This window comes from Sycon ciliatum, chromosome 8 (assembly GCF_964019385.1).
Source record: "Sycon ciliatum chromosome 8, ocSycCili1.1, whole genome shotgun sequence".
In the NCBI taxonomy this organism is placed as follows: Eukaryota; Metazoa; Porifera; class Calcarea; order Leucosolenida; family Sycettidae; genus Sycon; species Sycon ciliatum.
In genome coordinates, this window is record NC_088650.1 from 14,460,289 (window position 1) to 14,485,579 (window position 25,291).

The window sequence follows — 25,291 nt, forward strand, 5'->3', positions numbered from 1 at the left end:
ACAACAACAACAGCAACAACAACAACAACACTTTTGAAATTTTCTTTTATTGGGCATGGGCCATAGCAAAAATAACAATTTGAAACGACAATAACAACACAACCGCAAGTCAACAACAGCAACAACAGCAGCAGCAACAACAACAACAACAGCAGCAGCGACAGCAGCAACAACAGCAACAACAGCAGCAGCAACAACAACAACAACAACAACTATCTCTTATTGGCCACTGGCTATCGTGAGAATAAAGATTTGAAACAACAACAACCACAACAACGGCAAGAGTGGTTTAAAAAAAAGCAACAACTTCTGACTGTCGTTTGTCGCTCGAGTGTTCTTGTCCGAACCGGAGTTATCTTCGTTCCTAACAACGGTTTTCATATATGCATTTCCCGAGACCTACTAACCGTTGCAATGGTCTAGACAGACGTTCTTAGCTTTGGTGTTCTTAGTATTTTCAGTCTGGGCATTCATGGACTCCACGTTCTTCGGCGCGCGACTTTTGTATGGGGTCTCAAAGCCCTGGGCCACCATAAGTGTGACGGGACGCGCCAGTCCCCCCCCCCCCTCCCCCCTGTCACAGTCATGGGCGGGATCTCCGGGATCCTGTAAACGGCCTGCAAAAAAACTTATAGGGGTGGACGAATGCCGCTCCCGTGGGCACATTTCCGCTTCCGAGGTGTTTCGAGGTCCCGACCCCCTCAGCAAGCCTATTTTGCCAGTCTTCTGTCCTTCTGCTATTTGCCAACTGCTACTTGATAACTGTCTTTATCACTTGTTGTTCGCAGTTACGTGTACCTATAGACTTACGGGGTGTCCCATATTGCCGAGACTACCCCCCCCCCCCCCTCCCTCCCCTCCCATACATACGCACACACACACACACCATTGGACCATTGGACGCCCATCGCCAGAGGCGATGATAGCGATGCTACAGCAGAAGCCATAGCAGCTTGTGCTGGGATTGCACCGTTCAACAGCTTGCAGGGCTGAAGAATTGACCGCCACTATTCAGCCTGGTCTACGCCACACAGCTATGAAGTTGCTTTTTCTGGCCAGTGAATCCCTACTTTTTGGTCTTTTTAATTTTTCCTTTTTGTTTAACGCACACACATCACACCACATACTCCGGCATGCACTGGCTGTTGGTAACCACCCAGGAGAATGAAAGAAAAGTCAGGAGGAATCTGAGAAAGAGAAGAAAGACGTGTGTGACCATAATGTGGGAATCGAACCCGCAACCTATCAACACACACACGCACACATACACATACTTGTACTTGTTGCTCACTGCCAAAAACTGGTCACGTGGGTCTCCCCGGGAGAGGGGAGAGAGACTCAAAAGGAATCTTGGAAAGATGACTCAACTGGCTATTGAACCGCCCAACGGCCGACACCCCCTGATATCCCCAAAACTCTGGGTGGACTTGAAGATGATCCCACTTATTGGCTCACCACACCTCAGTAAGTGGGTGAGGACAAGGTGCAGAAAAAGGATTGACGGCATCAGGGTATCCGTCCAGAGATCTAACTGCAGTTACCCCTGCCCCAGTGAAGGTAATGCTTGCTACTAGTGTGGGTGGCTAAATCAGAGTGGATCAATTATTCTGATCTAAGCGTCACTAGGATCATTGATTACACAAGAGTTAATTAATCTAGCCAGAAGCAGTCCATGGTTAACAGGTATGTATACTTCAAATAGAAAGTATGCGAACCCTGAAACCAACAAAGGTGGCAGATACAACAATACACCTTCAAGCACCCGAGCCTGTTGGCAACATACCCAACACAAGCAGGCATAAGTGTACCGACCAACCGGACTAGCTGGCACATACACACACACCATGTACCACACACTACTACTACTACTATTGACAGCTGCCAGAAATGGCCACGCCGCTCCCCAAAGGGAGGTACTGTCAGAGAGGTTAGGGGGGAGGAAGGCAATGCTCCAAGTGGCGTTCCAGATCTTGCCGCCTCCGGAACCGTCGGTTGTGGCAAACTTGGCAGTGAAACTTGAATTGTTGGCGTTCAGCCACAGTAGGGCGCTTTGGACAGGTTCCACAACGGTGACGCTTGAGACCCGCAGCCGATTTAAATGAACGCTGACAGTTGGTGCAAGTTACACCAGGAACAACAAGAGGAGCAGGGGCAGGGGCCGGCGGCTGGTCGACATCGCCTAGCCGACACTTATGCACCGCAAAGCCTCCTCTGCTACGTAGCCATCGGTTGCATGTTGGACACTGTACTGATCCAGGCTGCTCCGATACCGGGAGCTGACGGATTGCAAGGGTGCAGGGGCCTTTGGTGGTCTTCGGCGCATCCTACATGACCGGAGCCTGAACCTCCCTACCAGGCGCCACCTGTATGTCGTTTGCGTACTGTCAACGGTTCTGTATGGTTCAGAATGCTGGACGCCGTTGAAGGCAGATTTAGATAGAATGGACCGGTTTCACCATGCCAACATTCGCTCCATCCTTGGCGTATCGCGAGGCCGACAGTGGGAACAGCGCATCTCTTCACAGGAACTGCGAGCACAGTGGGGTGATCCCACACCATTGTCACGCATGGTGCAGCAGAGACGGTTGGAGTGGCTTGGGCACCTGGCTCGTCTTGATGACACCAGAGTACCGAAGCAGTTGCTGTTTGCCTGTCTCCCTCAGTCTCGGCCATTCTGTGGACCTCGTCGTCGCTGGAAGGACACCATTCACACGGACCTATCCGTGGCTGGAGTGCGTAACTGGTTTGAGTTGGCAAGCGATCGTGGAGAGTGGCGTGGAGTGGTGACAGCAGCAGGTGAGGACAAGGAACCCGCCCCGAAGAGCATCGAGTGCCCAACCTGCAACCGTCTGTTCCGCCGTAGTTCCGACATGGTCCGGCACAAGTGTTCAGCAATCCGTCAGCTCCCGGTACCACACACACACACACACACACACACACACAAAGTTAAAAGTACTAGTAACCTGCTACAGGCAACAATAATAATAATAATCCGCGTCCAACTAGACTTGAAAGGTGATAGCTTCCTGCTCTACACCGTTTCCTAAAATACTTGTAGCAGGGTCTCCACTGTACAACCAGACCACCATGTAGTTGCATGAAAGATAGTCCAGGGCGTGAAAATCTGAGTTTTGACTTACCGTGAAATGTCCTCTCTCCCCAAATGCATGTGTATGAGCAAGAAGTTGAGCACTCTTTGTTCCGTAGAGAACTCTGCTTAGCGGTGTGTAGCAAGTCTCATGTGCATGTGAAGTACAATGTATGTAAACATGCCGGACAGTTTGTTGCTGTTGAAGAGTGGTTGGTGTGTACTGCGCATGTCGTGCTTGTGCCACAGTTGAAGTAATACTAATAGTTGAACTTCCAGGCTTGTCCACTCCACTGCACACTGTCGTGTCTTTGCTACCATCACTATGTCGTACATGGCAGGTATGGCGATGACAGCTGCATAGTAAGTTGGGGGGACACATGTCATTGCAAGGAGAGCAGTGTACCTGGCTGCAATCATACTTCATAGCGCCGTTGGCAGCAGGATGGTGTTGTGTCATTATGAATTGGTGCTTTATGCCATTATGGCTGAGTTTATGCCGTTTTCACACTTGGCAAGCTATCAGGAAGGCGTACATCAAACCTGCACATGAAAGAGCATTTGAAGCGCTTCAAGTAGTGTAGTGTCTGCCAGCCTGCTCGACTCTGAGGCACTTTGGGCTTACAACAGAAAGTGATACAGGCTGACAGCACTAGCGGGAGGAAAACAAGCTCTTGGGCTTAGACTCTTCACTTCATAATTCCACACAGCAATGAGAAAGAATGATGGGTTTATATAGGCCAGAGGGAGAGAGCAGCTGGGAGCGACTGCAAAAGATTACTAGGAAGACAACTGTTGAAAGATCTAAGGAAAAGCCATTTGAATGTGTGTGAGCTAGGGCTGAACAATAACATGGATTCGGGGAAGAAAGCTGTTGGATGCCTAGAATCTCGCAAGGGATCAAGAGGGCCAGTGATGGGGAACAGACTATACAGGAATCAATGTAATGTATTAGTACAGCATGAGCGCAATAGGTCATGCGGCCGTACCGGTCTTGCAAGCAGGGCTATCTAGTCCTAAGTGGTTGCGCGTGAGAAGCACTTAGCTAGAATGTTCCTGTAACTACTGGTAGAGACTTGGCTGTGTGATCACTGACAGTCAGGGATACTACAGTAGGATCTCTTTCACATGTTGTTCTACTCACTCTGAGCTGAATGCAAAAACTTTTCGGTGTCGTTTATTCCATCTTACTTGTAGGTGTCCACATGGAGTTTCTGCCAGCTATGGCGTCAGAGAGAGCTTCCAATCAGCAAATTCGAACCGAGGCGTATAGCAAGTTGGTGAAGCGCCATGTGTTGATTATAGGAAGAACAGGCTCTGGAAAGTCGACGATTGTGAACATGCTGGTGAACAATGGGTATTCGGCGAGTGAGTGCAACAGTCCAAACGCTGTAGGTCATGGTGCAGCTGCTGGAACGACAAAGGCAAAGTTTTCGATTGCCCCACGCATTGGGATGTTCATTTGTGATACGATCGGATTCGGTGATCGGACAAATTCAGAGGAGGAGATCATTGAAGATCTGAGGGCTATCTACAAGACTGCCGAGATGGGCATAAGTTGCATCGTGGTGGTTGCAAAGTGTCAGCGATGGTCTTTGGAAGACGTATTGCTCATCCACGTTCTCGACAGAATGTTTGAGCGAAACTGGCCCAAGCAAGCTATTCTTGTTCTGACGCACTATGAAGGTGATGTTGGGAACGAACAGGAAGCTCTGGCTGCATGGTGTGATGGCGACGCGAGGACAACTGCAATTGTGAAGCGATGCAAATATGTTCTGCTGACTAACAATGGCACAAGCAAGATGATGGAACCTGTTACAAGAGAGCACAGGAGACTCTGCATCGAAAGGTTGGTAGCATGGATCCAGGCATTCGATACAACTATAACTGTCTCACCGGCTTCTTTCAGTGAAGTTCTGACGTATCTGATAGCTAGATTGAAAGAACTCTTTGGATTCACATTAACCCGGGTCAAAGCAACTTTTGATCATGGCTTAGGCCTGGCAGTAAGCGATCCTGGAAAGTGCGGTTTCTGTGGAGAATGCTGTATTTGCCTGAAAGATATACCTATCACGGCTATGGCAGCCATCGACTGTGGTCACCAGTACCACTCTGACTGCATCCGCAAGCACGCAGCTGCTTGCAAGGCTGAAGGCAAGGCACCCCTCTGTCCTCAATGCCGGCAGTCAATCAGTGTCCTCTACTTGTAGTGATTCCCATCACCAGCGCTTCCTCTTCTATTGTTGCACGTGTTCACGTGAAATTCTTTTAGGTTCTATTTGTTTTGAAGCTTCTGTGTTGTTGTAAAATGTTGCCACAATATGGCAAAAGGAAACAACAGTGTCTCTCTCCCTCTAGACTAGACGCACCAAGCAGCACTGTGTTAAGATTCTCGCAAAAGTCCACCGCTCAAGCTCCTGGTCAATGTTAGCACCACGGTTCATAATTTGAGATTCTTGTTAGGAAAGCGTGGTTCTTCACTATGATGAGAATATAACGCTCTTCATCATCCAATGCATTCTCTACTGTTTTCATAGAAGGGTTGCTACCCAGCATTATTTCCTCAGCAATTCTATTCAAAAGCAGAATTTTTTTCGCTTTAAGGACTAAGATTTCTTTGTCGATGAAAATTTAAGTTGCCTTTTTTAAAGATGCCTTAGCCAAAAGTTAACCTGATACTACAATACTTCTTTTGTGGTTTTGGTGATGATAATAGTGCTGGTGCTGGTCATTAAAACCTGAGTACAATTTGCGATTGAGTGACAATGAATGTATTTGTATAACCATTGTTTGAGCCATTGTGAAAGATCCACCGGCTGCAAAGCAGGAGCGTTAGATGTATGGAGTGCTTGAGACAAAGACCTTATGGTTGTCTTGAAGCTATTTCGGCGCATTCTTCCTACCATAGGAGCAGCATACCGATTTTCTAATCAATTTATTCATTCACCGTGCTGTGTCACGCCCCAATGGCAGTAGCCAACAAAGTAAATAATTATAATGATTGCGTCAACGAAAAAAGACCAGAGTGAAAGATGAATATGAAAATTTGGAATGCGGAAAGACTTAGCGACGTTGGTGTATGTTGACTGTGGTTACACGTACTTTTCGACTGATGAACGTTGGAAATTTGGCGATCCTAGTCTGAGTTCACGACGGTACAGTCCTATTTGCATATACATGTACAGTAAGATCGCCTCTTTTAGAAGAACACTGAGAAGACAAACTGTCGCTTTAGAAGAATTAATATTAATATTCGTAACTCTTTTCAATACATCACTGTGTACTCACTACGTATTGCTAGAAGATACTTGTATCAAGTTGTATGGATAAGATAAATGTCCGTTATTGCGAACAAATAACATCGGTCCCTTGGTGTTCGTGCTAAAGAGGTTTGACTGAGCTCAATCTGCAGACAACTACATGTACATGTACACATCTACTGTTTGGACAGTCTTTTTTGAATAATTATGTAGCGTCACATCCTATTGCTTTTTATTTAGAAGCTTTTCTCTGGCACACTTTGCATTATCCCAGTTCTGCACGCTTACAATCATATGTTCAAGTGCTGAGCTCTGCTCTAGACTATTTCTTTATCTCTTTCTCTGCTCACCTATTGCTCATCACCTCTTTTACAAATTTAACTCGGATACTGAGCCAATAAATACAATACCTAGTAACCTCTTTTACAGATTTGGTATTATGGAAAGTTTGGAAACCCCCTCGATAGGCGAAAGCCTTTGGGGGACATAAACAACAAAAAATTTAATCAAATTTTAAACAATATAAATTACAAATTACAAATCTTAGGTCTCATCAGCGGAGCTGCGGAGCTACATGAGTTGGCGACAGGTGGGGTGTACGTGCCTGTCACTCACTGCTCGTCTAGTTCTGACAGGAGTCGGGGGGGGGGGGGGGGAGGTCTGATGCCACACCGCCGCTGGAATGCTTCCTCGTGTTCGTGCCAAGCACGGACGGCCACTGGCGGCTAACTTTGACAAGTTTCTCGGAAGGGCCGCTTTGGGAGTCAAGATAGCATCAGCGGATCGTGTGATGTTGTTGTAAATTGCTCACATCAGGGTTGACAAACCTGAGAAAGTCACGCGATGCCAATGAGGTGGCAATACGTAAACAGAGTATGGCACGATTCCCTGGAAACCTCAAGACTTCAAGGTGTCGTTTTTCATAGCTGCAACTGACCCGCGACTATGACTGATCACGAACGATAAGCTCCGGCTGAGAAGTTGACTCCGATCCCGATTCAATATTTACGAACAATAGGTATCCAAAGGCATTTCTGGCCAAGCTAATCAACGAAAAACCGGCGACAGACAAGCCTATCCAATTTGGACCTGCCCGTTGCCCAGTGGTGCTCCGTTTACCCTGGGTTGGCGCGTGTTCTACGCGCGTGGAGATGGATGTTCGTGGTATCGTATGTCCATCTTATCTGTGCGTCAAGCTGTACGTCATATTTGGGACAGTGCGTGCGTTCAGTGTGAAGAAGGACGTTCTACCTACCCTTAACCCTTTGGAGTCCATGGTTCGATTTCGAACCATGGGCATTTTGTATGCATGTGGGCGCAGTCAAACTTTCGGTTCTTGGCCAAATCTTGACCAAATGCAATAATCGAAGAGTCTAGATGGTAGAGAAAACTCCCAGCTATCGCTTGGAATAGGTCTGAAGTCTCGCCAATGAAGTTTGAGTGAGCGACGAGCGATCAAACATTTCGAATTTTCTGCGCTGCGTTCTGCGAGTCAGCAGTGCGTGAAAAAAAAAAGGATTTCCCAGCTTCATGACAGGCGGCACGTGCCAGGACCGGCGCAGCGCAAAGTCACGGCAAGGTAGGCTTCTACTCGAAAAAATTTGAACAGTTCCGAGCTAGATTCAGTGAAATGGCTACAGGAGACCGATTTCGTCTCAGATCTGGAGCTGGACTCGCGTGTGGGCCTGTTGTGGCGGACAATGAATAGTGCTCTTGGCGAGTTTGGGCTCATTGTATTTCTCTCATCAAGAGCTTTCCAACGAGCCCAAGATCTTCAAAATCGGTGAAGTAGAACCAAAGTTATGTTGGAAATGGAGTGCGCATTTTCGTGACTGCCACAAATTCTGCGGAAGCAAAAAAGTTACGGACTCCAAAGGGTTAAAAGCTAAAGTAACTGTAATGGGTAGCCGACAAGAATTACTTTTATTCTACTTCTTTCAGGTACACACCTGAGATATAAATATTAGTGAAAGAAGAAGCGGCAAAATAACTGACTTTCTCGCCGGTGCTCACCTAGAGGTTGAATCCTTCTTCTTCGAGTTAGCTTTCATTGCTATCCAATCTAATCTAATCTTCTCTTCTCTTCATCAAAACAGAAATGCACAGCCGCTTTTATGCAGCAGACGCCGTACGCTTACATACGGAGATACACTAAATATACATCAGGCAAAGCTCCGTATTAGTTCCGTACTGCTTCCGTATTGGTCGGGCAGGGATACTACAGTAACCTTATCTATTTCTTTCAATGCCGACAATGTGAAGATCGGTATGTGGGTAGAACCATTCAGCACCTGGGCGCACGCATTCGTCAACATATGCCGTTAAAGGGAAACTGAACGCCAAAAATAAGTATGGCTTATCCGAAGGAGAATTGGGCACTGATTCCGATGAGCTATGTCTAGCTCGAGCCGATCAGAGAAGAGGAACCATGTCAAAATTCATAATAAAACCTTCCATATTTGGACATTGGGCTTGATGACGTACGTACTGCTTAGCTGTCACCACGGTATGTGCATGCTCAGCAGTGTAATTGAATGGAAGAAAACAATTACTTTGGTGTTTGGCAGCTCTATTTCGTTCCCTGACTGTAACCAAATCTAGATGTAGGAATCTGTTGAGCAGGAGAGTGACACATGTCTTCCCGAAGGCTGTCCAGGCTGCAGTGGTGATGAAGAAGACACGATCATCACCCCGAGATCGATTGTAGCGAATTGGAAAACTCATGGTGAATTTGCTTCCACTTCAAGGCAATGTCGAGGTATGAAGGGTGCTTGTACTGCCTTCCAAAGTGAAGCGGAGATGAACATGGATTTGCATAACTGTTGTTCTACGCCAACTTACCTACTCTTGCTGGTACCGTAGTGGTATATTGCAAATTTCGTGGACGAACAACTCTAGTCACTAGTGGCTAGTGAGCAACACTAACAGGTGAGATTTTTCAATTTCACAAAAATTGCTTTTTTTAGAACTGACGGAGACAGTCACTAGACTCAGTAGGTGTCTCTGCTGCTTCTTTCCCCACCTTGGTAGGGTTGTGCTTGATAGTACAAGTGCTTGAAGTAAAATAAAATAAATAGAACATGTGGAACATAAATCTAATCGAGCATCAGTATTGCGAATTTCAACTCCTAAGCACATGAAATCACAATGATCACAAAGTTTATGGAATCAGGAGGACTCCCTGTGTTCAACTAACACATTCACACATGTAAACACATGCTATATTGCGCACACACATGTACACATGTGCGTGCACCCCCACCTCATCCCACCGACACACGCATGCAGCACGCACATCCATACACATGTGCGTGTACACACACTCCTACCCATACACATGTGCGTGTCCCCCCCCCACACATATATGTACGTCATCCCACATTATGAGCTACATGTTTGTGTATAATTTATATTGTCGCTCATCCAGCACCGTCAAGGCTCTGCATGTAAAGTACTAAACACAGGAGAACACCATAATAATTATACTACTCAGGGGATAATATTTTGATTTTCCCGTTTGTCTCTTTCCCTCAAACCAGTTAATAATAATAACAATAATAATTATTATGGGTCGCAAATATCCACGCAAACACACATCCAGTCATAATAAGGCACTTGTCATAAGTATCCGAACGTTTTCGGTCCCTTCTCATCAAGGATTATACAGGGAATGGCTCAAGCTGGAAAGACTAAAACTTATATAGCGTAAAGATAATTAGATAACAACACTCGTGACAAGGTGGAAAATTATCAAGTTTAGCACGACACAAAACTCGAAGGAAAATAATAATAGTGACAACAACATAGTGAGCAAATTAAGTTACATTGTTACCACCTCGGTTACTCCTCGTCGAGGTGGTAACAATGTAACTTAATTTGCTCACTATGTTGTTGTCACTATTATTATTTTCCTTCGAGTTTTGTGTCGTGCTAAACTTGATAATTTTCCACCTTGTCACGAGTGTTGTTATCTAATTATCTTTACGCTATATAAGTTTTAGTCTTTCCAGCTTGAGCCATTCCCTGTATAATCCTTGATGAGAAGGGACCGAAAACGTTCGGACACTTATGACAAGTGCCTTATTATGACTGGATGTGTGTTTGCGTGGATATTTGCGACCCATAACTTACCTTCGTTTTAAAGTATTATCCGCCTCCGACCTCTTTAAAAAAATAATAATAATAATAATAATTTAAAGAGTCGGCGTGGAGAAAGCAATTTTATTAGTGCAATTAGGAGTATAATCGATGCAGACATGGCCAGACAACAACGAGTTCATGGAATTTTTAAGGATTTTTTATGTTATTCAAAATCGATTTTCGTGTTCCGCTCATCAGTGAATAGTATCGGAACTGAGGGTACTGTGTACAAAAATAGAACATTTTATAACAGCATAATTAATTAAAAGTGTGAACAACAAAGGAAGTGCTACAGCATTACATAATAGGTGTCAAACATAGTGCTAACGTATATAACTGAGTGCAGCCACAAAGCAAGAAGTGATACAGTGCAACATGACACAACATTTACATCTGATAACCAGCTACGAGAACAACTTTAGCGCGACTACGTGCTTCTTTTGTTTACAAAGAACAGGATTATGCACACGAATACATACAGCTTCCAGAACCTTCAACTGCTTAACATAACTTGCACGGCACAACTTTTCTGTTTTGTGCCGTGCAAGTTATGTTAAGCAGTTGAAGGTTCTGGAAGCTGTATGTATTCGTGTGCATAATCCTGTTCTTTGTAAACAAAAGAAGCACGTAGTCGCGCTAAAGTTGTTCTCGTAGCTGGTTATCAGATGTAAATGTTGTGTCATGTTGCACTGTATCACTTCTTGCTTTGTGGCTGCACTCAGTTATATACGTTAGCACTATGTTTGACACCTATTATGTAATGCTGTAGCACTTCCTTTGTTGTTCACACTTTTAATTAATTATGCTGTTATAAAATGTTCTATTTTTGTACACAGTACCCTCAGTTCCGATACTATTCACTGATGAGCGGAACACGAAAATCGATTTTGAATAACATAAAAAATCCTTAAAAATTCCATGAACTCGTTGTTGTCTGGCCATGTCTGCATCGATTATACTCCTAATTGCACTAATAATAATAATAATAATAGTTTCGTAATAAGTATTCGCATGCAACGACACAAATCCACACAATTCAGTAGACACTTCTTTTCTATCAAACGTTTTCTTTCCCTTCTCTTCAGGATAGTACAGGGAATGTTGGAAATTTGGAAAAAACACATAACTATATAGAAAAATAGAAAAAAAGTCAACACTTCAACATAGGCGATAAAATGACTCAAGTGTGAAAAAAAACTCGAAAACAAAAGCAGCAAGTTGTAGACAAACACGTTGAACACATCAAGAAGCACTTGTCACACTTTCACGAGGTGTGACACCAAACAACTGCAACGATAACACATTCTCCTTCTGTACACATAGTTCTGGATCTAGTTTACGAATATACAGAGCTTCTAACACAGCAAGATGTAACTTAGACCTTCCACGAGTTAAAACCGAAAAGACATCATCACTATACAACTCACGACAATTAGCACTTCCCGACAAATGACGCTTGATGGACGATGTCCGATCATTTAGCTCTGTCACCTCGTGAAAGTGTGACAAGTGCTTCTTGATGTGTTCAACGTGTTTGTCTACAACTTGCTGCTTTTGTTTTCGAGGTTTTTTTCACACTTTAGTCATTTTATCGCCTATGTTGAAGTGTTGACTTTTTCTCTATTTTTCTATATAGTTATGTGTTTTTCCAAATTTCCAACATTCCCTGTACTATAGGGCTTGGCGGATAATGCCGGCAGAAAAATTGGCAGAATTCGGTACTTTTTCTGGTAAGTTTCATGCATGTTTGGTATGTGGATAAAGAAATGGAGCAGAATTCGAGGAATTGCCCGCCATAAGGTTTGTATGGTTCTGCCAATTTCGGTGTAAAAAAAGCAGAATCCGCCACCTTTTCGAGCATTATCCGCCAAGGCCTACTGTACTATCCTGAAGAGAAGGGAAAGAAAACGTTTGATAGAAAAGAAGTGTCTACTGAATTGTGTGGATTTGCGTCGTTGCATGCGAATACTTATTACGAAACTGTTTTCCCACCGCCTCCAAACTACTGTTTGAAATAATAATTTATTATTATTATAATTCGCGTCAAACTAGACTTGAAAGGTGATGGCTTCCTGCTCTAGACCGTTTCCTAAAATACTTGTAGCAGGGTCTCCACTGTACTATCAGACCACCATGTAGTTGCATGATGATCGTCCAGGGCGTGAAAATCTGAGTTTTGACTTACAAATGTCCTCTCTCCCCAATTGAATGTGTATGAGCAAGGAGTTGAGCACTCTTTGTTCCGTAGAGAACTCTGCTTACCGGTGTGTAGCAAGTCTCATGTGCATGTGAACTACAACGTTTAGCTTGAGCACAGCTCGATAGCGCTAACCAATGACCTTCCAACTTGTATGGTTCTAAAATGGCCGGTAGTCAATGATGGTTTCTTGCTGCAGTAGTCTATTTGCACAGGTCATTGCACAGTTATGTGCTAGAGCTGATTGGCAGTCAGTTGTAGAACAGGTATATGAACTGCTGTATGAATGCTGTGTATGAGGTTTTGTTGTTGTTGTTGTTGTTGTTGTTGGCAGGAAAATCCGGCCTTGTAGCTCGCCGCTTGGCAGCAACGCTGAGCTCGATCAGCGTGCCGTGTGAATTTGTCCACGCCACCGAGTTTCACCATGGCGATCTAGGTGAGGCTGCGTAGCCGCAGCAATGTCCTGTAATACCATGAGACTGGAATAGAATAGCGTAGCAGTGCAGTACTGTCGGGCGCCGAAGAACGGAGCGCTGAAGAACGGAGCGCCGAAGAACGGAGCGCCGAAGAACGGAGCACCGAAGAACGGAGCGCCGAAGAACGGAGCGCCGAAGAACAGAGCGCCGAAGAACGGAGCACCGAAGAACGGAGCACCGAAGAACGGAGCGCCGACGAACGACCCGGCTAGAATGCCACCAAGCACTGTATACTAATGTACACACGGTGACTGGCCCTGTGCATAGACTGTATTACAAGAACATGAGAAGTGTTTAAAAAGAACGGTCTAGGCTACAAGGCTTGCCCCCCCCCCCCTCCCCCCCCCCCCCCCCAGTTCTTCGCTGACCGATAGTGCTGTAGCTTGCAAGTGTAGAACTTCAAAAGGGATGTTTTCTTGACAGGTATTCCCCTTTCTGAAAGGCAAAGATTCCATGTGCACCGCGGGTGGCATAATGATGCGTTCAGAAGGCAGCCGGGTGAAGGGGTAGCCACGGAACTGAAGTCCATTTTTTTCTTTTCTTTTTCTGTCTTGTGTTTCAGTTAGTTTGCTACTTTAGCAGTCCTACCAGCACATACTGTAAAGTCTTGTATGCTAGAATGTGACTTGCTTAGAAGGGATGATGGCAATGGAAAGTGGACAGAGTCGAGGTGTGTGCCGATGTACACGCATGCCTTTGGTGCATCAGTTTTGCTTGTAACTGCGCCCTGGCCTGCGTTGGGTAGGACCACGGTCTCAAAACAGCCGTCAGTGGGTTGTAGCATCTAGAGATTCGACATGTGTGTGTGTGTGTGTGTGTGTGTGTGTGCGTGCGTGCGTGCGTGTAAACGTGCAATCACACGTGTGTCATGCGAGAGAGATTGCATTGATTGTTCTTTGCTTTCCTGTGTCCTCACTTTGTTCACGACAGGCAAGGTCAGCAAGGATAGCATCGTCATGTTGCTGTCACACAGCGGGAACACGGCCGAGACGGTCGCTCTGTGCGATGAACTGAAGCAGCGTGGCGCCAGCGTTGTGGCATTGACCTCTTTAGGGCGCGCTCACACTGCGACCATGAGCACGCGTCCATGCGTCAGCAAAACGCAGAAACGTGGGAGTCGTGCTCACACTAGGCCTCGTACACGCGTAGACGTGAAGTTGTCACACAAACTTTACGAATTGCAGTTCGTATCCAAAAGAGTCCGTGCGTTTCCTAATAAAGTTGTGGCCCGTTTTGGATGTAATTTTTCGCATGTTGCATGTTGGAGGAAGTGCCTCGTGGCTCGTATTATTGAAGTCGACGAAAATACTTCATACAATCAGGTAGGTTTGGACTCTTGAGGGACTGCCGCTGACATCCAAGCGCTTTCGCTTTCCTGACCTCGTGGTCAGAGCAAGTGCCAGTGCAGTGGAAATTCCGGTAGTGGTTTCTTTCGTCTGTTGCCGAGATGAGAATTGTATTTTCCGATGATATGTAACTGAAATGTCTTGAGGTATGGCATTCCATCATCGCAGAAAAGTAAAGAAAGATAATTTCCGAAACCGAAAAGCCAGACCAAGCTGCCATCGTATTGAACGAGTACACTGTAGAAATTGGTCACTGACCCGATCACAACGAAGCAACTACAAAAACAAAATCGACATCGTCCAAAAAGGGTAAAGAATGCATATATGGCGGTGCGTGCGTGCAGGACCACAACTACAAAATTTTTAAAATGTGCAAATGTCGAGGTGACATCGACAACCGCCGATGTTCATGAATCAACACACCGGAATTTGAGAAATTGAACATACTTCAGGCCAGGTTGTACACAAATACGCTTCACGTCTACGATCATGTTGCCGCCAAGTCGTGGCACCCCCCTCCGGGGGTCGCGGTCACGATTTGAAACGTGGCCGCGACGTTTTGGTCAAGTTCATGCCGTTGCCATGCAACTTGGCCGCATGGCCGCATGGACGCTGGTTTTGGTCGCAGTGTGAGCGCGCCCTAATCCAGGTTTGTTTGCTTGATCGTCAATCGTGCGTTCCAATGTCATCCCTGCACAATGTCAAGACGGGTGTGCGTGGCAGTAATCCCTGTTGGTATAATTGTGTAACTGGAATATTCAAAACTTCGGCGGCTATTCAATTTCGGCTTTATACGGCACCGACCCAAACCGCCGAAATTAAAACGCTGATGAAATTTTCACTTCAGCTTTGGTGATGTACACTGTACTAGTATTGTAATCCCGTGCCGAAAATACATCGCTGCTGAAAATGTCGAAAATCGTGAAATGCCGAAATGTTGCAGCGACAGAATTTTGTATATTTATGGTCTGTGATTGTCTGTGTGGTTTAGCCAGGCAAAGACGGGTAAGACGGGTATGTTCTTGGTGGTGTCTTCATCATGCACAATGCATTATACGCTTTCCACTAGCGTTTCGGGAATCTGTGTTTTTTTTAATTCTTTATTCTCACGATGGCACCATCGCCAATAAGAGATTATTGCGGGCATCATTGCCACAGACAAGGTCTTTTCTGAAGTAGTTACTGCTATTCTTTTTGCTGCACTGACTTTCAGATTCCCGTCTGGCCCAGCTCGTCGAGCCGTGCAACGTGGTGGCGTACGGACCATGCAGCCTGACCGAACCCGCCGGCGGCGTTCCAACAGCCAGTCTAGTTGCTCAGGTAAGCACTGGTGCCTGCTATCCTACTACTTGCGGCTGTCATCCCCTTTCCAAGAGCTTTCCACCGAGCGCAAGATCATGAAAATCGGTAAAGCAAGAGTAGGTATGTTGGAAATTTGAAAAAGTAGTACAATTGCGATTGTGCTTATATTTTTGGTGTCATGTGATCAGTAGAGCTCCAAAGGGTTGAGAGGTGATGTGACGAATAGGTTGCAGTATGGGAAATCAAGCCGCATGGCAAAGAAATTCCCAGTCAACATTCGAAAAGCGGAAATCTTCTGCCAAACATTAGCCAGTGTTTGCAAATCAACATGCGGTGCGACGGTATTTCCGAGACGGAGTGGCTCTCAACAGCTCTGCATGGGTCTAGACTGCCGCAGCCATGTGCAAACTCCTTTCGCCAAAATGAAAGCCTGTCTCGTATAGAAGCCTGTTTTGTATACAAGCCTGATTTTCAAGATACACTGTCGGCACATAAGCCTGGTTTTAGTGTTGACACACATAGAAATACCTGTCTCGTAAACAGGTGTCGTTTCAATCTCCGGCATCACATCGACTCTGAACAAAACTGCAGTGAAAGGATTTTCCGTCAAGCGCTAATTTGAGACTCGCTACATGCTTGAGTATTAGGTTGCATTGGATTGTGGAACCTGAATCTGCATCCTGCCAAGCTGATCAGTTTGATTGAACGGATCCAATCGAACAGTTGAAACTGATTTCAGATCCATGTGGTTTAAGAAGGATGGGGTTGGTTGGCATGGCAAACAAGAATGGCGCGCTCAAAACCTTTGTTGCCAAGGCCAAGAATTCTTGAACCGCAGCAAGAAAAGCAAGAATTTTGCCCGATTTCGTGAGCAAAGCGAAAATGGATCTGTTGAACTCGTCGTATCCACCTTTGGGAGATGAGTTGACGAGATTCGAATCCGCGCGACCTGGATCCGGCTTCGTACAATCGAACAGGTCCAAACCCGGCGAATCCGGATCCGGAGCCCACGGATTCGGCAAATCGAATATGCCCTTACATGGCATCACGGGAACGTCTCTCGACGTGTTATGCCTCTCAAGGTGTTTCTGTCAATGTGTTATGCCTCTCAGGGTGTTCTTGTGTTCTCATGTTGCACGCACAAGGCATTGTTTGAAGCTAGCATTATGAAGAATTGTTCGGTACTTTGACTCCGGGACCGTCCTCAGAAGCACCCGATATGTTTTCAAAACGGAATTTTGTATTTCCTCATACCCGCTCCCCGTCCTCTAAACAAACACGTGTGTATGCTGACCATTGTGTCGGTTTCTCCCGAGTGCATCATTGTTTTTTGAACTCACTTTTTTTACGAACTTCCATACTCCAAACGTCTTGTGACGATTATGATGAATACATGCAGAGGAGCGTCATGGTTGTGGGGTACTTGTGAAACGAGCTGCACTTGACCCCCCCCCCCATCGCGTCCGTTCCTGAAGGGAACTCATGACGGCCGCTAATACTCTAACGATCAGTATGGAACTATGTGTGGCATGCTCCCATCCTTCAGGAGTCACTCGTCAACTGCATCACCAATGACATCATCACCAAGACCAAATTCGACGCTGGTCGTTTCCGTGGCAACCACCCTGGCGGCGCACTGGGCGCATCTCTGCCAAAGTCCTGAGCGGCTTTGTCGTGGCGGCAAGCATCCGTTTTCCTACGACGCGCTATACCAAGCGACGGAATCGAGTTTTATCATTGCATGCGTGTGAGTGTATGCCTGGAACTGCAGGTCCAGTTTCCAGGTGTTTACCGTTGTTCTCATTGTCCTGTTTCCGTACTTTATGCAGGGACGGTTTAAAAGCCTGATCACCTGCTCTAGTGTTACCTTCTATTCTAAACATTACGTTGAAGCACTCGTCGGTTGAGCATGATAGCATGCATCAACATGTGTATGTATTGAGAGCAACGTTAAATGTAATATTGACATGATTGGATAAAAAGGAAAAGGACAAAATGGCACGAGTTATGACTAACTATCCACCAATGTAACCAGATCATATACAGTCAGCGAGTGCGACAGAATGGCACAAAACTGACAAGGAGCACTGAGACATGCAATGACCTGACACCTTGCTCCAACCTAGCTTCTTTCTATGTTTATCGCATTAAACTTGAGCCTCCCAATTTGGGTAGTATGTTGCTTTGCGTCGTCGAGTTGTAGTAAGGCCGGTATGTCCAATAGCCTTACTAGTGTCGTCATCATCCAGTAACTTTCGGCATTCTTTGTTGCAGTGGTGCGTAGCTCTTGCTCTTCTTCGTGCTTTCCTTCCCCTCTTGGACTTGCTTTCCTTCCCCTTTCCTAACCTGAGCCTTCCAAGTTGGAAGGTTGTTGGTTTGCGCCTCGTAGAAGTGTTGGAGCTAGGTTTCAGATCATTGAATGTCTCAGTACTCCTTGTCAGTTGTGTGCCATGCTGTCGTACTCGCTGACTGTCTGTGATCTGGTTGCATTGGTGGACAGTTAGTCAAAACTTGTAATATTTTGTCCTTTTCCTTTTTTTATCCATGATTACATTGGCTCACCATCCGAGTTCAAAATTGGCCTGATTGTTACTTTTTTATCCTCTTTTTTTTTGTAATCCATTCAACGCTTTTAAAAGTCAAGACGTATATATCATTACATACAGTGTCGTATAGAATGACACCCTCATATATACCGTATACGTCCACGGTCCAGGTATAAATAGCCGATTTGAGCCTGGGTTTTCTTGTGCTGTCATCCCTCTTCGTTTGGTACAGTTCTGACCTCCAGTACGAGAAGTTGTGGGTACGAATCCTGCTCGGTTACATGGTGCGTCTTTTATTTCTCCTTTTCGTGCAGTGATTTGACTGAAATGGCCAACTTTGTCTTTTACCCAATTTAGGTGAACTTGCATGTTCATACAGCACTTCTCTCTCTCTCTCTCTCTCTCTCTCTCTCTCTCTCTCTCTCTCTCTCTCTCTCTCTCTCTCTCTCTCTCTCTCTCTCTCTCTCTCTCTCTCTCTCTCTCTCTCTCTCTCTCTCTCTCTCTCTCTCTCTCTCTCTCTCTCTCTCTCTCTCTCTCTCTCTCTCTCTCTCTCTCTCTCTCTCTCTCTCTCTCTCTCTCTCTCTCCCTCTCTCTCTCTCTCTTTTCGCGTTCAGCCCAGACGAAAGTTTGTTACGACTGATCTCCTCCTGTCAGCGTCCTCAGACTGGAAACTTCTTGTCGACTCAGTTAGTGCAAAGATTTCTTTCCCTAGCTGTGTTGCACTAACCACCATAAGACCAGATATAGTTCTTTAGTCTACGAGTCTTAGGATTGTATTCTGGATGGAGTTGACAGTTTGTGCTGAGGACAGATTCAGTGTCAGTAACTCGCGGAAAGATCTGATCTGACCGATCAATGCCGAGCAAACGGCTGGCAGGTCTTTTCTTTTTCGGTTAAGGTAGGTGTGCATGGTTTCATCCCGGACTCTCTTCGGAGGGCTCTGAAAGCGCTTGGGTTTTCTAATCGAAGAATAAAATTTATTTGTAATTTGTGGAGTAAGACGTCTCTGCGAAGCAGCTACATCATCTGGCTGCGACGTCAACAAAAACACCGGTCGGAAGATCAACTTTTCTGAGGTACTGTATGTGGGGCTCCGTTTTTTGAGGTGCGTTGAAGTTTATTCTCTTTATCTTATATCTTTTCTATCATTTCCCCCTATGGGTTGACCCTTCCTATCAGTTGTTGTGAACACCTTTAGTGGAGAGCGCTTGCTCGAGCGTTGAACCCGGGTTCTTAATCTACCATTTCCAGTTCGCAAGGCTGGGCGGGGTTGTGAGCAGGGTTTCATTTCATCTTTTCTTATTATTTCTTTTTTCTGCTTTTCATCTCATTACAAAATGTCTGTGCATTTTTCTCCATCTGCGCATAAAATCTAGACTGACAACCTGCGTGTTGAATCATGCACCTGCTTTCAGGCGTAAAAACCCTGTTGTAGAGTCTCAGTCCTCATTTGTTAGACTTACCTGTCTTTAAAAATGTAACTTTCTCTCTCTCTCTCTCTCTCTCTCTCTCTCTCTCTCTCTCTCTCTCTCTCTCTCTCTTTCTCTCACACACACACTCTCCGTAGCTTTCTTCCGCTTTGAAATTCGCTCCCATAGAATTGGGCACCATTGCCCGTTTGGCCTTGCGAAGTAAAATAAAAATCAACAAACAACTGCATCGCAGTCTTTTCAGACCAAAACCAGTCGACTCACCGTCCAAAAGACTACAATATAAGGGCCGAGCTCGGTCATCCGTGTTTTTATAAGAGCAAAATGGTGCTTTTAGTGACATTTTGCATACAAATCCTCATCTAGTAGGGCGCAGTCACCCACTTTCGGTGGAAGTGCGCGAGTTCGATTGGGAATAAAGGAGGAACAGAGCGTCTCAGCTTCCTCTGACCAAGACCATTCGACTCAGCACCCCGAAGACTACAACTGGTGAAAATTTAAATGTTTCAAAGTGGTAGTTGATGCAACATCATATAAGTCTGAGTTTGAAATGTGGCAATCTGTTTGTTATGAACCCTCTGATTCTCTAAAGTGTCAGGAACGAACGACCACACGGCACGAGGACAACTATTGACTCTAAAACGGTATATTTCACTTGATCGAACATAATAACTGACACTAATACCACCAGCTAGTTATAGCGTGAAAATGACAGCGTTTATCAGAAAAGCATACACATACAACATACAACTACAGCGCACACAGCAACTCGCACATAACGCATGTAGCGTATACCACGCCGTAAGCATCAGCGGTACGGCGGAGTCGAGATACAACTGCATTGAAACGAACACAATGTCACAAGCGAGAAGGCCTGGAACACTTGAGAACTTGTGGTTTCGTATAACACTGTTGACCTATTTTACAAAGGATATGGCGATGCAGCACTTCCAATTATTTTATCAATTTGGGTTGAACCAAGCGGAGAAGCTATGTATGAAGTGGGGAAGAATGTACGATTTGCAAAAATAAATGTGACAGCTATGAGGCAGATAGGTGAATTGACTTGTCACTATACCAACGGACCGGCATACCTGGCAAAATACACGATCAGCATAATAAGACCAGGATAGGGCACGGTCAAATACAATAGTCAATACTAAAGTTGTTAATTAAGGTGAGCCGCCACAGAGAGTGAGTGGCTGGGATTTTTAGGGAACTGGAAGGCGCTAGGCTTGGCGTAGATGCAGTCGTCATTTAAGTAGTGATTACCCACCATTTTAAAATTTCATTATCATTGTTGGCTGATGACTGCGAAAGCTGCATGATGAAAGTAGCGGCTAACAAGCCTTGATTGCCCTTGTAGTTCTGTGTATTATCATTGTAAAAAGTTAAAAACTTCATCCGGGTTCTGGAATGCAATAAGTCGAGAAATTCGGGTTCCAAAATAGAAAAAAATCAAATCAAACTGTTACTTCAAGTAGCTTTAAGACAGGCAGAGAATAAGGCTATAACCACTGGGTGAGTAGTGGTGGACCGTTTTTTCAGCTCGTAGATTCTCGCTCCTGGAGAGCCCAGTCGGCATCAGGCCGGTCTGGAGGTGGATATATCTCAGCAGTAGTAGTAGTAGTAGTAGTAGTGGTAGGGCAGTGTAGTGGTGGTAGGTTCGCCATCAACGGCGATTAGAGACAATACCAGAAAACACAAAAACAAAAAATGTCGAAGGAGAAACCGACACGAAGATCGAGCTCCCTTCCGCGTGGCTCCAATAAACGAGGCCGAGGTGATCTCTCGATGGATTCCTCACCCGAGGGTTCCGCTAAGACCAACAAGAGGCTGTTCTCAGCGGAGGAGGCCGCAGAGTTTGTCTCAAGTGACTGTGCCGGATCCCTCGAATCCCTGAGAAAAGACTCTCAGCTTGAAAATTCTCCGCTGGGAGAAAATTCTCAATTTGAAAATTCCCGGCTGCAGGAACTTGTGCGGGATGAGGTCGTGAAAGCCCTCCCATCGTGTATTTCCTATCTCCGAGATGCTGTTGTGGCGGAGGTAACGGCAGCATTGCAGCCCCAACTCCAGCGTCTCATAGAGAGGCTGCTGGTCAAGCTCAGTCCTACACCCAGTGATGCTGCGACTCAGTCCAGTCGTCTGCCAGTTTCTGTCACTGAGCAGCAGCAATCTGTCCTGGATGCGCCAACATTTGCCTCGGTGGTCAGTCCTACACCCAGTGATGCTGCGACTCAGTCCAGTCGTCAGCCAGTTTCTGCCACTGAGCAGCAGCAATCTGTCCAGGATGCACCAACATTTGCCTCAGTGGTCACTCAGAACTCTGCGGACATGACTAAACAGCCCTGCAAATTACTGCTGCAGCAGCCGGCTGCAGAAATCCCAGCAAACCCAAGGCCACCTGAGCCACGGCAGATTGAAGACCTGGTCCAGGCTGCCAGAGCGGCAGCTACATCCCCATCGACAACACCTGTTCCGGAGGAGCCGTGGCAGGATGTATGTGCTCCTCGCAGGAAAGTCGTTCTGTATGTTGGAGGGCTGTCACCAACAGTGACAGAAGAACGACTCCGTGGCTACGTGACACGGAATGCCAACAACCCAGCTGTTATTGTCGTCTACAAGTGTCAAATACAAAGTGCGAAACCTGAGAAGTCGACCGCATTCGCTCGGCTCACTGTGAGCGCACCCACAGCTGCGGTGCTGCTTTCTAAGGGTTTCTGGCGGGGTCGAGCATACTGTCGTCGCTGGGTGTTCAATGCTCCCGAATCCAAGGCCTCCCAAACTCCTGTCAGCAAGGACAAGGGCAGGACGACGACTGACGATGCGTCCACAGACACTGAACTCAGTTCCCAATGATAGCGGCGGGAAATCGTTCACCACAAGTCATGAGCCAGGCTATGCTTGCCGTATCCTTTCTCAATATATGTAGTCTACAGAGAAAAGTCGGCGAAGTGCAACAGTACCTTGCTGTGCGTGGAATCCATGTCCTCGGCCTGGCTGAAACTTGGCTGAAGCCATGCATTAGCGACGGCGAGATTTCGATTCCGAATTACAAGCTGTTCCGAAAGGACCGTTATCGTCAACATGGAGGAGGCGTCGCTGTGTACTGTCATGATTCTGTCCATGCCAGAAGGCGCACGGACCTGGAGTGTCCAGAGCTAGAGATGATGTGGATCGAAATTACAAGTAATGGGCGAACCACTGTTCTCGGGTGTACATATCGCCCACCAAACAAACCTGTATCGTACTGGGATGGTTTTGAGAATAACATTGAGCAAGCTTGTCAAGGACGGCAACATTCCACAGTACTCGTTGGTGACTTTAACGTGGATTTCAGCATGCCTGGTAATGCTGCCCACCCTCTTCAGCATATTCTGACGAGATTTGATCTGAAGAATTACGTATCCTCTGCAACACGAGTGACAGCACATTCCCAGACCATTCTCGACCTTTTCCTCTCAACAACAGCTATAAGTGGAACATGTGAAATAATTTACCTCGATATAAGTGATCACTATGCCATACTCGCTCATCTACCGATTCCGTCTAAACCTGCTCGCAAGGGAACATCAACTGTCACGGGTCGTCGTCTCCATCAGATTGACTGGGGCTGCTTTCAAACTGATTTACATGGCATACTGTCTGTCGGCTTTGATGATCAAGATGTTGACTCCATGACAACTTCCTTTAACAATGCTATACTCTCCACCCTTGACCAACATGCACCCATCACCACCCGCCGCCGTGCAGACCGGCGTCCATGTCCCTGGCTGACTCGCGAGCTGGTTGAGTGTGTCCGGAACCGAAACAGACTGCACCGCCGTCTAATGCAAGATAGAGCAAACGAGGCACTCCAGCAGGAGCACCGAGCTGCACGTGCCAAGGCCAGAAAGCTAGATAGACAGTTGAAGAATGCTTACTTTATGGATCAATGCTATACGTCTGATCAGAGGAAACTTTGGTCCGTGATGAACACTGTCACCGGACGAAAGAAGACCCGCCGAGTACCCCAGGTATCAGCTGACCAGCTGGGCGACTTCTTTGCAGATGTTGTTCATGACCCCAGTCGACCTACGCACCTACAGATGCCAGTTGGCCCTACGAAATCTGATGCCCTTACAGCCTTCCAACCTGTGTCGTTGTATGATGTCGCTAAGCGTTTGCAATGTGTGGATCCACATAAAGCTACAGGAAGTGATGGAATCCCAGGTATTGTGTTGAAACGTTGCTCGGACACCCTCTCCCCATACCTGATGAAGATCGTCAACTTATCTCTTGCGTCTGGTATAGTGCCATCAACTTTCAAACATTCTCTTATCAGCCCATTGTATAAAAATGGCGACCCACTGTCAGCTCGTAACTATCGGCCCGTCTCGCTACTGCCTATTGTTTCTCGCATACTGGAACACTTTGTCAAGAAACAGCTGACAACTTTCCTAGATGATCACTCCTTGTTACCTTCAAGTCAATTTGCATACCGAAGAAATCACTCAACAGAAGATGCTCTTATCCTTGCCTCCAACCGCTGGAAATTGGCCAAATCGGAACGAAAACACACCGGGGTAGTAATGGTAGATCTATCGAAGGCATTTGATAGAGTCCAGCATGCCAGGCTTGTGCAAGTGCTGTTTGACCTTGGCATTTGTGACACACCACTGGAATGGTTCCTCAGTTATCTCTCGGAGCGGCAGCAGTGTGTACGGGTGGAACACTCAGTTTCGCAATATGTTGGATGCTCCCGAGGAGTGCCTCAAGGCAGCGTTCTGGGCCCTCTTCTTTTTGTACTGTACACCAGTGATATGTCGTCAGTTCTACCAGGTAGTGTATGCCACCAGGAATTCGCTGATGATGTGGCTCTGGACTACTCCGACTATCAGCCTGATTTAGTGTGCTCTGTTCTCTCTAACGCTGTAACACGACTCGCTGAGTACTTGGACAACATTGGTCTGCTATTAAATGCCAGTAAAACCCAAGTTATGTTTGTGAGACCCCGTGGGTGTCTGGATGGACCATCTGAAGTGAAGTGTGGTACCACAGTGCTTGATGTTACTCCAGTCACGAAGTATCTCGGTGTCATGCTTGATGACCAACTGTCCTGGAAGCCCCAAGTGGACTTTATTGCCAGCAAGACTGCTACTACAATCAGGCAGCTCTGGCGCCATGGACGGTGCCTTTCACTCAATGCCCGCCGGGCCTGGTACATGAGTATGATCCAGTCTGTTCTCTGCTATGCCTCAAACTGTTTCTTTCCTGCTCTATCCAAACTGCTGCTACATCGACTGCTACGCATTGCTAAGTCTGGCATACGAGCCATCTTCCAACTCCCCAGAAGGACCCCCACTGCTCCCCTATTTGCCAGACTATCAATGCCTCAGCTCCACCAGCTGTACGTGCAACGTCTGCTTCTCTTCGTCTTCCGCTGCCTTCATGGCAGAGCCAGCTCACTGTTCCAATCCTACTACTCCCTCATTGCCACGGATGTGGACAGAAGTTGTGTCACGCG

The 25,291-nt window shown here is 46.3% G+C and overlaps 1 long non-coding RNA gene across 1 annotated transcript; it reads left to right on the forward strand.

Annotated features, from left to right (window-relative positions):
- The first annotated feature begins 8,895 nt into the window (after positions 1–8,895).
- On the forward strand, positions 8,896–17,694 carry LOC135823778 (uncharacterized). Its single transcript, XR_010554751.1, has 4 exons — positions 8,896–9,276; positions 13,020–13,121; positions 14,092–15,827; positions 17,356–17,694. It is a non-coding gene; the product is annotated as an uncharacterized LOC135823778 (long non-coding RNA).
- Positions 17,695–25,291: the final 7,597 nt, after the last annotated feature.